Raw genomic sequence first — 12,322 nt, 5'->3', positions numbered from 1 at the left:
AAACTCCTCGAAACAGACGGCTGCCAGCTGTCTAGGCCAGGGGTAGATTTCGTCCTCGGCGCGCGCCGCGCTAGCTGCGCTGCCGCTGGGTCGTCGGGCCGCCGAGTTGCAATTTAGCAAATATCTAATTCTAAACCTACAATAAAAGAAGATAACCCCTAGTTAAACAGATGCCAAACAGATCAGATTGTCATCAAGAGTTTACTAGTAGGCCTAGTAGAACATGAATAGTAGATTCAAACTTACGCGCCTTTTCAGTCCCTCTAGCTCTTCTTGTCTGTTATGAGCTTTATCAGGTGTATGGATACGGTAGTCAAACAACTCGTGCTATGCTCATTCGATCGTCAGTCAATATTTCAAATCGACCCCATATCACAAGATACTCGGCAATTTTAATTTTGTTCCCATTTTCTGCAGTGCCATTCAGTGCATGATATGAGCCCAGGTCCCGAGCCCAGATGCAGTTCCAGATTATTCCAAGTGCAGTGGCGGATCCAGGGGGCTGCACATCTGGCCCGTGCCCTCCCCCCTTTTGAGAGCCCCCTTTTGAAAGTTACAGCACAAATGGCAATAAATTAATACATTTAAGCGATGACCTTTTTTTTTTACTTGTCCAAATTTTCCTTGGGGAAAATATAATCCCCCTTTGGAAAATCTTTAATCCACCCCTGTCCAAAGAGGTGCATTTCGTCTCCCGAAACAGACAAACAAAAATGAACTAAACTTATTATTCACGCATGAAGTCTCTCTGTTTTGAGCAATATGGAATTAATCGATAACTATATATAGGGAGATTCAGTTGTAGGCCTAGCCGCCTATGCGATATAATGATAGATTTACTTAGAAATTTATTGTGGTGATCATCTTTTATTATCATTAGGCTGTTCTTCACCGAGGGACGGATCCAGCCTTCGCCAATATAAGGAGGGGGGGCGGAAAATTTTTCAGTCTTTTCCCCCGATCGGCCGCTCGAAGTTGATTTTTGTTTGTTTCTTTGAGTGGTATAGTCCTAATATAGTCACTTAACTTTATTCTTATAAACCAACATAAATATATAATAATCTTATAAGCCTTATTTAAATAGTTCGGGATCAATAATTAACGGATCTATACGGATTCGGTTAACGGATCTACGGATTCCCGGTCACGGATCGATACGGATTCCTTTGCGGATCTACAAATTCGTTGATGGATATGTAAAGATAAGTTTGTTTTTCTTTTCTTTTGCTTCAATTTTGACCTAGGATTAACAACATCGAGTCAACATGAATGCCCTTGATATATATATGACCAACCGTATACGCGAAATTAGAGGGTTGAATGTTAACATAATTATACCACTAAAAGTACCAGTGGATAGGTGACATTGCATATATCTGACGTCCAGAAAGGTTACCTCCACCGGCTCATTTTAAAGATAGATCATGGCATTTAAGAAGATATCTCCTGACGTACGGTATCAAATTCATCACCTGAAACAGTAAAGTAACCATAATTCTAGCTTCCGCCAGTCAAAAATGGTTTAAAAATCATCGATATTTCTTCCCAATTTGGGCAAAGGAAGTTCAGTAATTATCCTCCCTATAATCAGCGTTAGATATTGACTTTTGACTTTGTCAATCAGCAATATCAAATTTAAAAAAACATCGGATTGGGTTGGGTACGTCGAATTATTATTTTTCCTTCCTTTTGTAATCATAGACTTGTGACACCTGTACTCAAGCTCCTACCCAAGTCACTACATAAAAATGTTGTCCTCATAAGTATTCCGATCTTGCACTGAAAAATCTCCGGTGTTGATTTAACACCAGCCCGGAATCTATATAATATGTCCACACCAGAGAAGTGTTAAACAACACCAGTTTGGTTTTGGTCTAACACCAGATATGTGTTTATACAACACCAATTAGTATTAAAACAGCATCGGTTTGATTTCAAACTGGTGTTATTTCAATACTTCTCTGGTGTGGACAGATATATATTCCGGGCTGGTGTTAAATCAACACCGGAGTTTTTGCAGTGTGGTAAGATTAGCTCTTCGAACCACAGGAAAGTTTCATCAATACCCGTTTTCATACACTCGATTTTAATTTTATGAACATTAACGCGAATCTCTTTAGATTTTATTGACAAAAGACGCGTCAGTTGGTCGTGGATTCATTGCTCTCACTGTCTAGACCAGTGGCTGGGTATTGAATACTTGATAAAAAGGGTAAACATAATAACATTCTCTTAATTTGTCTGGAATCGTGAAAGGAATTTTTAACAATTACATTCAGTAACGTAGCTAGGATTTTTTCCTGGGGGGGGGGGGGCACTGGGGGGTCCTTGCTTTTTCAGGGGGGCACATTTTTTGTTATGTATGTGTGTGTATGTGTCTCAAGGGCGGATCCGACTTTCGCCAATAGGGGATGGGGCCCAAAATTATCTTCACCTATATTTTCCCTGATCAGTCGCTTCTTAGCTTTATTCTTATAAAACAACATAAATATGAAATAATCTCATAAGCCCAATATAAAAAAAGAGCGAGCGCGAAGCGCGAGCGAATTTTTTTAAATCTTTCATGTATTTTGTCCTGAAAATTTAACATTCTTGGCAATGTTTGTGACCCTGAACAAGATGCGTATGTAACTTGATAATTACTGCGGACGCCAAGCGCTAGCAGAAATTTTTAATAAATGTTCTAGCATGATCGGAAAGGGACCTGTTAAGACTGTTTACAGCTATACCCACAAATACGGTACATATTTCAATAATGGGAGCGCGAAGCTCGAGCTAAAACTTTTTGTCATTCCAACCTAAAAAAGGACATTCTAAGCACTTTCTGTAATCATAAATTGGATAGGTATGCAATTAAACAATTATTAATGCGAATGCCTGAAGAAAATTGAGATATACTAGTAGACCTAAAAGCGGGACACTCTATTCATATTTTGTAAATCATGAATATGATATGGTTAATTGGGTATCATTAATAGTGCGAGCGTGAAGCGCGAGCTGACAATTATTGATATTCTGATCTGCAACTGGATAATTTAAGCATATTTTAAATAAAGAACATGCAGGCTGTCTCAATAAACATGCGTGCGCGCGTTTTATTTCTAGATTTAGACCTAGAATCTGGGCATTCTGAATACATCTTTTTAATCATGAAGATCAATAATGCAAGAGGAGCTGAAAACATTTGATATTACAATCTGAAAAAGGTTAATTTAAACACCATTTTTCAAGTACTGTGTAGGAAAATTGAGAAGTGGATGTGGATCACACTTAATGAATGATGCGAGCGCGAAGCGCAAGCTGATATTTTTTGTTATTGTTTTAACAAAGGACCGGGATATTCTAAGGAGATTTTGTCATATGAAAATGATGACTATCTTCCTATTATTCCTAAGCTTGTCGATATTCCATTCTGAAAAGACCCAAATTAGTTAATAGGAATTTCATGAAAATGATATTTTCTTATTTGTTAATCTAATATGCGTATGACAGTGTGGAAGTTGTTGGTTTTAAGGCTTGAAAACTAGAAATTTTAAGCATTTTAAAATTATGAATACGCATTACAATGGTTAATACATTCTTAACCATTAATGCGAGCGCAAAGTACTGTGTAGGAAAATTGAGAAGTGGATATGGATCACACTTAATGAATGATGCGAGCGCGAAGCGCAAGCTGATATTTTTTGTTATTGTTTTAACAAAGGACCGGGACATTCTAAGGAGATTTTGTCATATGAAAATGATGACTATCTTCCTATTATTCCTAAGCTTGTCGATATTCCATTCTGAAAAGACCCAAATTAGTTAATAGGAATTTCATGAAAATGATAGTTTTCTTATTTGTTAATCTAATATGCGTATGACAGTGTGGAAGTTGTTGGTTTTAAGGCTTGAAAACTAGAAATTTTAAGCATTTTTAAATTATGAATAGGGGCCTACGCATTACAATGGTTAATACATTTTAAACCATTAATGCGAGCGCAAATCGCGAGCTGAATTTTTTAAAATAAAATGTAATGAAAAGGCCTGGGGGTTTTGTTTGCTTATATAGAATTGATATAGAGTATACTCACCAATCAAAATGCGAGCGCGCAGCGCTAAATAGGCCTACGTTTTGACAGTCACATCTGAAAATTGATATTTTGACAACTTTATGGAATACACAAAGACAATAGGAACTTGGCAAATCAAATAATGCGACCACGCATGCAGCGTGAGCTTAAAATGTTGATATGTAGACCATATTAACATACTTTTTACAGAGTGCATTAAATTTGTAAATGGAAAAAATACTGAAAGCTCGATGTCTGAGCTGAAATATGTTTTGTACATTGACTTCAAAACTTGATATTTGTTAAGCTCCATATCAGCCTATTGAGCAAGATATGAATCATATCGAGCGCGAAGCGTGAGAGAAATTTTTATTTAGTAACATGAAAGATTTTTTTTACAAGTCTTCCCCAAAAATTATTTTATTCACTCGTCTTCCTCTTATTTTCCTCTTCTTTTTTCCTTCTGTCTTTCCCCTTCTTTTTCTTTTCTTCTTTCTCCCTTTTTTTTTTTTGCTCCGCCAATTTTTTTCAGGGGGGGGGGGGGCACCGGGGGGGGGGGGGGGCACACCAAATCTCAGGGGGGGTACGTGTCCCCCCATAGCTACGCCACTGACATTGTGCAACATGCTATGATAAGCATTCAAAGTAGGAATGCAACAAATACCTTCATAAAGTGTTCATTGGTGTGCTATTCTAGTCAACTGGTCTATTCAATTTCTTCATCCTGCTATGTAAGGCAAGCTTACGTAATATCTTGCTTTGAAATCTGCCTAGCATATATAATGAAAGAAATGAAAGATCATTCACGGACCAAAATTGTCCATGAAGTAACTACGAACTGGTCTATTGCAAAGGAGCGAAGCGACCGAATGGGAGAGGGTGTGTAGGTATATCATGAACAGGATATAGAAATACATCGTAACACTTAATTTTTTTCTTTTTCTTCCATCTTCGCCAATTTCATTTTCATGTGGGAATTAGGGTGCAGGGCCGTTCCAACATGACTTTTTCCACCCCATTTTTATTTTCCTTTTACCCCCTTTCCTTTAATTTCCCTTTCTTTTTTTCTTTTTCTTTTTGCTGCGGGGGGGGGGGGGGCGGGGATAAGTGTTGCATTATTATTATTATTATTATTATCATTATTATTTCCATTGTCCACAACTTGATGTTCTGTTGGTATATCAAACAGCAACCGGACTTCTTCCAGAAATCTAGGGTTATTGTTCTATATTCTATCAAATGGGTCCTCTTCTCATTGTTCACTTCTCTTTCTAATTCAAGACCTTCCGTAAGATATGAGCTGTTCCAAGCAAGCTTGCCTTCTGTATCGTTTCAAAGGACACCTCGACTCCTAGAACAGCCAGAAAGCTTCTGTGTCTTGTTGTCACTGTTCCTAAGGCTCCGATGACTATTGGTACCACCTTCGTCTTCACCTTCCATATCCTTCTCAGCTCCCATGCCAGATCGTTATACTTCTGTATATTTTCCTCCTCTTTACGCCAAGCTCGATCTGCAGTCTCCCGGAATCGCAATATCTATGATGAGACATTCCTTTTCCTTCTTCTTTAAGAGAACGATGTCTGGTCGTCTAGCTTCAATGACCTTGTCTGTCTGGATATTAAAATCCCATAAAAGTTTTACATCGTCGTTCTCTACTACAGGCTCTGCCCGATGTTCGTACCATTTTTCCGCATGGGGTAAATGGTACTTCTTGGCCAGACCCCAATGAACTGCAGCAGCTACTCTGTTGTGCCTTCCTTATTATTATTATTATTATTATAATTATTATTATTATTATCATTATTATTATTACTATTATCATCTTACATCATTATTATTATTATTATCATTATTATTGTTATTATTATTATCATCATCATTATGATCCTTTGGTATGACATCTGAAATGTATACCTATATAATACGTCTCATATAATTATAGATCCTTGTAAGAACGGTGGGATCCGAGAAGAAGAAGGCGGCATTCAGAGATGTCGGTGCCCAAAACATTATGCAGGGAAATACTGCCAATGTAAGTCACTTTAATGATAATTATGAGTCACACATCTTGCTTTGACTTTAACTCTATCAAAGGCCTTTATGTTGTATGATTAGTTCGATTTTGAAAGTCAGCATGAAAATGAAAATATATTTTCGAACCGCACTATACAGCACCAAATCGGGTCCTCTTACCAGGCGATATACATTTGCCACTCTTCACCCAGGTGTAGTAAATTGGTAGGCCTACCTAATCAAGGTATACTATCAGATAATTCATTTTTTCCCGATTTGGAAACGGAAAAAGCAAAAACGAAATATTGAGTGAACTATGATTTTGAAAACAGGAAACAATGCTTCTAAGCGACGCATACTAGTACTCATTCCCCGGCTTTAGCACGGCTACATTTTTATCGGACGCTCGGAATTTCTTTCTATACCGGGTATCCACTTACTATACCTGGGTGGAGAGTGGCAAATGTAGATTAGGGCCTTGCCAAAGGACGCGAGTACTGCGTTGGGATTCGAACCCGGTTCAAAGTCTGGAGACTTATCTACTGAGCCACAATCCCTCTCGGTTTGAAATACATCGTTCCTATAGTTTCGTAGCATTTTTTTTTTACTCCAGATTGTAGTTTCTATTTACCATATGAACCCGCATTGGATACAAACATAATACCATACTCAAACGATGGGACTGGCTTGAAGTTAAGAACACGCGGGATTGGACATACTCTTGCGTTTGTTGGTAAGGCCAGCAGTGAATATGTTATATGGTCATTTTTGGTAAGTACATGTATGTGAATCCATTTGAATCCATTCTTCAGTAGGCAACATGCAGTCGCGTACGCAGGGGGGCCCGGGCACCCCCTATTAGCGGGACAAAAAATGAAAAAAGGGGAAAGGAAAAAATAAAAGAAGGTGAAAGAAAGCCGGAGGGGAAAAAAAGAAAATGAAAAAATAAGAGGAGGGAGACAAGTAAATAAAATAAGGCCAGGGGAAGACTTGGCAGATAATTTTTTAAAAATTATCTGTCATGGATTAAAAGTTACCTTTCAAATCGACAACAATTCGTCTCTATTAATGATATTAAATCTCCGTTGTCCTAATTGTGGAGTGCCACAAGGTTCGATTTTCGGGCCACTTCTGTTTTTAATATATATCAATGATATAGTAAATTCTTCCTAAATTCTTTCGTTTATTTTATATGCTGACGACTCCAACAGTTTATTATCTCAAAGAAATTTAGATGAATTGATTAATACAATGAATTTGGAATTAAAAAATGTTTCGTCGTGGTTTAAATGTAACAAGTTATATTTAAACATAAGTAAAACTCATTTTGTTCATTTTCAAACTACTCATAGGAATGACGATTTTCCCCAAGACATTCTAATTGACAATGAGCCAATAGATAAAAAAGAATATGTGAAATTTCTTGGTATTACAATAGACAAACATTTATCATGGAACCAACACGTAAGCAGAGGCGTCGATCATGGGGGGGGGGGGGGGGGGGCAAGGGGGGGGGGGCGATCGCCCCACCAATGAAAATATTGGGGGGGCAAACATATCGTTTTGCCCCCCAATAATTCTGCATGTACAAAAAATAAAATAAGATTGTAATATTACACAGAAATCAGCAAGCGAGATTAAGATAAACAACTCGTTCTTTATTTAAAATCGTGCTCAAAATGTCAGCTTTTCAGATTGGAATATAACAATTTTCAGCTCGCGCTTCGCGCTCGCATCATTTCTGTAGCAAAAACCCATACTTTTCAATGATTAAATAGGTGAATAGAATGTCCCGCTTTCAGGTCTAAACCTAAAAAGAACTAACGCTTCGATATGCAATAATCTTTTGTTGAATATATACCTTGTTCTGTATTAAAAACGTCCACTGAACTCAATTTTTTTTCAGATCGAAATATCAAAATTTTCAGCTCGCGCTCGCATCTATTGCTTTTTTAGATACCCATCTTAATCATTGGTACCAAAAATGCTTAGAATATCAAGCTTTCAGGTCAGAATATAAAGAAATTTCAGCTCGCTCTCGGCACTCGCATTATTTGTGTATTGAGATATGTATTCTCCTCATGAGTTACTACTTCAAACAGTCCTAAACAGGCACCTTTTTCCTGTTATCAGGTCAGTATACTAAAAAATTTCAGCTCGCGCTTCGCGTTCGCATTAATTTGTTGATGAGACATCTCATGAGTCATATATATAAATATATATATATATATATATATATATATATATATATATATATATATATAGGCATATGTGTGTGTGTGTGTGAGTTTGTTTTGTGTGATCGAGCGCCTTTGGAAAGTTGATTCATGATTTTGCCCCCCCCCCCCCCAATCTGAAAAATGGATCGACACCCCTGCACGTAAGCAATATATCCTCATCAATGGCTAAAGGAATTGGAATATTATACAAATTGAAGTATTTTTTGCCAGAGCATTCCCTTTTAATGATATAAAATGCATTGGTACTACCATATATAAATTATCGTAACCTTATTTCGGGAAACTGTAGTAAAACCAACCTTGAACATTTACTTTTATTACAAAAAAAAGCTGTTAGGATCTGCACAAAATCAACATATCTTTCACACACTGATCATCTTTTTATCGTCTAAAAACGTATAAGATATATGATATAAATACCATACAAATAGCTATTTGTATGTATAAATAATAACCAGAATGATAACATAGCGTGTAATTCAATACCACCAGAAGATACGTTTAACTTCTCACCCGTAAATGAAGATATGGTAAAGAAGGTTTTCAATTTGTTAAAAGAATCTAAAGCGTGCGCTTTGGATGGCATCGGAGCGAAACCGTTAAAGATTTCAATTCAAACTGTTCTACCCTACATTACAAATTTCATCAATCAATCCTTTTTGGAGAGCACCTACCCTGATGAATGGAAATGCGCAAAAGTCTTACCCATTTATAAAAAAGGTGACACTTCAAATTTAAGTAACTATCGCCCAATTTCAATTCTCCCCACGATAAGCAAAATAATTGAAAGACTTGCCCATCAACAATTCTACGATTATCTTACCAAAAAGTCAATCTTGAGTAAAGTACAATTCGGTTTCCGACCGGGTCACTCAACCGCAGCCGCTTTAGCTTCAATGACGGATCACTGGTCTAAAGCAATAGACAATAGGCGGTGCTGCACCATCCCGAGTTTGCTCAATCTCGAGATTTTAGCCCGATCAGCCCTCTTCGCGATTAATCTCGAGATTCAAGAAACCCCGTCTGCACCATCCCACGAGGAGCTATCTGCTCGAGCGAGGCAACAAGCCCGATATTCCGGGCATGCGCACTTTCGGATCTTGGAGTTTCAACGGCCCGCGCTTTTGAATAACTTCCCGCGATATGCAAGCAATGAACTCCTTTCACTAGTACTTTCGCCGAATTCAACCGGTGTTATGCAACAATCCTTTCAGCTCAGCGAGTGAAGAAGTGATGTATTCTTCGTGAAATATGATGGCGGAGTAGGAGGCAACGACAGAGAGAGGGGGAGAGAGAGAGGGAGAGGAGGAAAGAAATGCTATTTGCTCACATTTTGCGAAGGAATAAGACAACACTGCTGTCTGTGTTGTTATTGAATATGACCATCGTCGATGCGATGAGCGCCTCCCCCTTCGGTCTGGTCTCTCCCGGGGTCTCTCCCAAAATCCATTCACTGGTGGGGACACCATCGTTGCTTATGAACGCTATTCGCATGTATAAAGTTGACTTTCGCACGTGTTTATGTTTTGACCAAGGCGGAAGTGGAACGCGAATTGCATTATGGACTGACGTCATGAATAAATTACCCCGAGTCCAATCTCGAGTGCGTCTGCACCGACGAATTAGCGGGATAATTCGTAAAATAGCGCGCTATTTTGCAAATAAACCCGAGTTGACTTGGGATTGCAATCTCGAGATTAATCCTACGAACTAGCGCGATAATTGCGTCTGCACCGCCAACTATCTCGAGATTTTTCAGATCGGGATAATTTGCCGGATCAGAAATAGCGCGCTAATTTGAAACTTCGGGATGGTGCAGACGGCCCTAATGGTCAGCTTGTGTGCGCTGTTTTTATTGATCTTAGACGTGCGTTTGACTCTGTTAACACGAGTGTACTGCTAAATAAGCTCCAGCGTATTGGCTGTTCCGATAAAACACTTAGATGGTTTAACTCGTATCTCAACATGAGATTGCAATGTGTTCAATATAACAAATGTATTTCTGAGAAAGAAAGTGTGTCTATCGGAGTACCTCAAGGATCCATATTAGGTCCGCTACTCTTTCTAGTACTTATTAACGACCTGCCGAATGTAATAAAGAATGGTCAAGTTACATTAATGTATGCCGACGACACAACATTATTTTTATCAGGATCCGATATAGATAGTATGAAATTGGCTTTACAAGAAGATGTAAATGCTTTAAACCAATGGTTAAAATTAAATAAGTTAATTCTCAATGTTGAAAAGACAAATATGATGATTCTGGGATCAAGACAAAGAATGAACAAATATAATAATCCAGATTCAGATATTTCTATCACGTTTGATGGTAAAGTAATAAATAAGGTTCACTCCACTAAGTGTTTAGGTGTCATAATAGACGATAAACTTCTTTGGCATGATCATGTAGAACACGTTAGTAAAAAAGTATGTGCTGCTCTCGCCATACTGAAAAGGGCTAATCCATTCATTGATGTTACCACTGCAAAACTAATCTATAACTGTTTAATCCAAAGTCAAATTGACTATTGTTGTGAGGTATGGGGTTTAAGATTTATCACACAAACAAATCAAATAATAAAACTTCAGAAACGTGCTGCCAGAATAATACTCAAAGCAAACGTCCTCACCCCGTCTGATCAGTTATTTAAAAAACTTGAATGGTTCTCCTTTCCCCAAAGAGTAATGTATTTTCGATGTATATTTATATTTAAGAGCTTAAATAACTTATCTTCCGACTTTTTTAATGAACATTTTAAATTAGTATCCGAAAAACATATATAACGTAAATACACGATCCGCCTCCAATCTACAGCTCGATGTCCCAAAATGCAATACTGAATACTATAAATGCTCATTCATTATTTCCTCAATATCAATGTTCAATTCCTTACCCCTTCATTTAAAAACCCTATCCACCCTCTCTAGTTTTAAAAAAGAACTCAAATCATATATAATGTCCAGCAAATGTTAAAATGTCAATGATTCCTGTACCACAAATATTTTAATAACTCAATTTTGCATGCCTTTCTGTGTTCTAATATGTATGATTTATATAATGTTTTTACCTTGTTTTACCTTGTATGTTTTACCACTTGTATATACATGTCTTGTTTTTATGCTTTTAGGGCCCCTTTTGATACCAGCTTTTGCTGAAAGGGCACCCTATTGAAATATTGTTTAATAAATAATAAATAAATAAATATCATTACAAACTGCTTCCTCCTGTATTTACCGATTTCTTTTCATAATAATAACCACTTACATTCATATCCAACGCGGACTTGTCAGAATATTCACTTAGACAATCCTAGAACAACATAAAACACTTAGACATCATGGGCCTGACATATGGAATACATTGCCAAATTCATTGAAACAGTTAAGATTCATTTCTCCTTTCAAAAAAGGTATTAAATCATTATTGAATAAATATTCACAAAGTAAAATGGAAAATTGTTATTTCTCTATATCTTATGAAACACAGAATTTCAAAAACAGAAAAAACAACAACCAAGAATCAAAATAAAGCATACATCATGAGGACCAAGCGTCCCCCCCCCCCGCCATTATACACATGCACCCTTACGTTAAGATACGTAGGATGAATAATAATTATCATTGTTTTCTGGGGTTACCACGCAGTCAAGCTTAGCTTATAGTGGCAACCCCTGCAACCTTCTAAAAATCGATATGTTTTAATATAAAATGTTTTGCTTGTCAGTTATCTGTATTATTGTATTTTCTTAATGTGTTTATGAAAAACCAATGAATGAAAATGAAAATGAAAAAAAATATTTCTTGTCACTATATTGAATTTTCGCTCGCGCTTCGCGCTCGCATTGCATGTTCGATGAGATACAAATCTTGCTCAATAGGCTGGTATGTAGCTTAAAATATCAAGTTTTGAAGTCAATGTACAAACCAGCTCAGATATCGAGCTTTCATTATTTTGTTTGATTTACAAATTGATTTTTTAAAGTGTCCGTTTTATGGTGTGAATATCAACATTTT

At 37.2% G+C, this 12,322-nt stretch overlaps 1 protein-coding gene across 1 annotated transcript in view; it reads right to left on the bottom strand.

The window, feature by feature from the left end:
• LOC129261828 (centromere protein H-like) overlaps nt 1–9,848 on the bottom strand; it is a 35,394-nt gene extending 25,546 nt beyond the window's left edge. Inside the window, exon 1 of the mRNA XM_064099780.1 lies at nt 9,636–9,848. The gene's annotated coding sequence lies outside the window, so the exon portion shown is untranslated. The remainder of the gene's footprint in view (nt 1–9,635) is intronic.
• Between the last annotated feature and the right edge of the window lie 2,474 nt (nt 9,849–12,322).

Source organism: Lytechinus pictus, chromosome 5 (genome assembly GCF_037042905.1).
Source record: "Lytechinus pictus isolate F3 Inbred chromosome 5, Lp3.0, whole genome shotgun sequence".
In the NCBI taxonomy this organism is placed as follows: Eukaryota; Metazoa; Echinodermata; class Echinoidea; order Temnopleuroida; family Toxopneustidae; genus Lytechinus; species Lytechinus pictus.
Note: the sequence above shows the minus strand (reverse complement) of the source record. Positions and strands in the feature narration are given on the sequence as shown.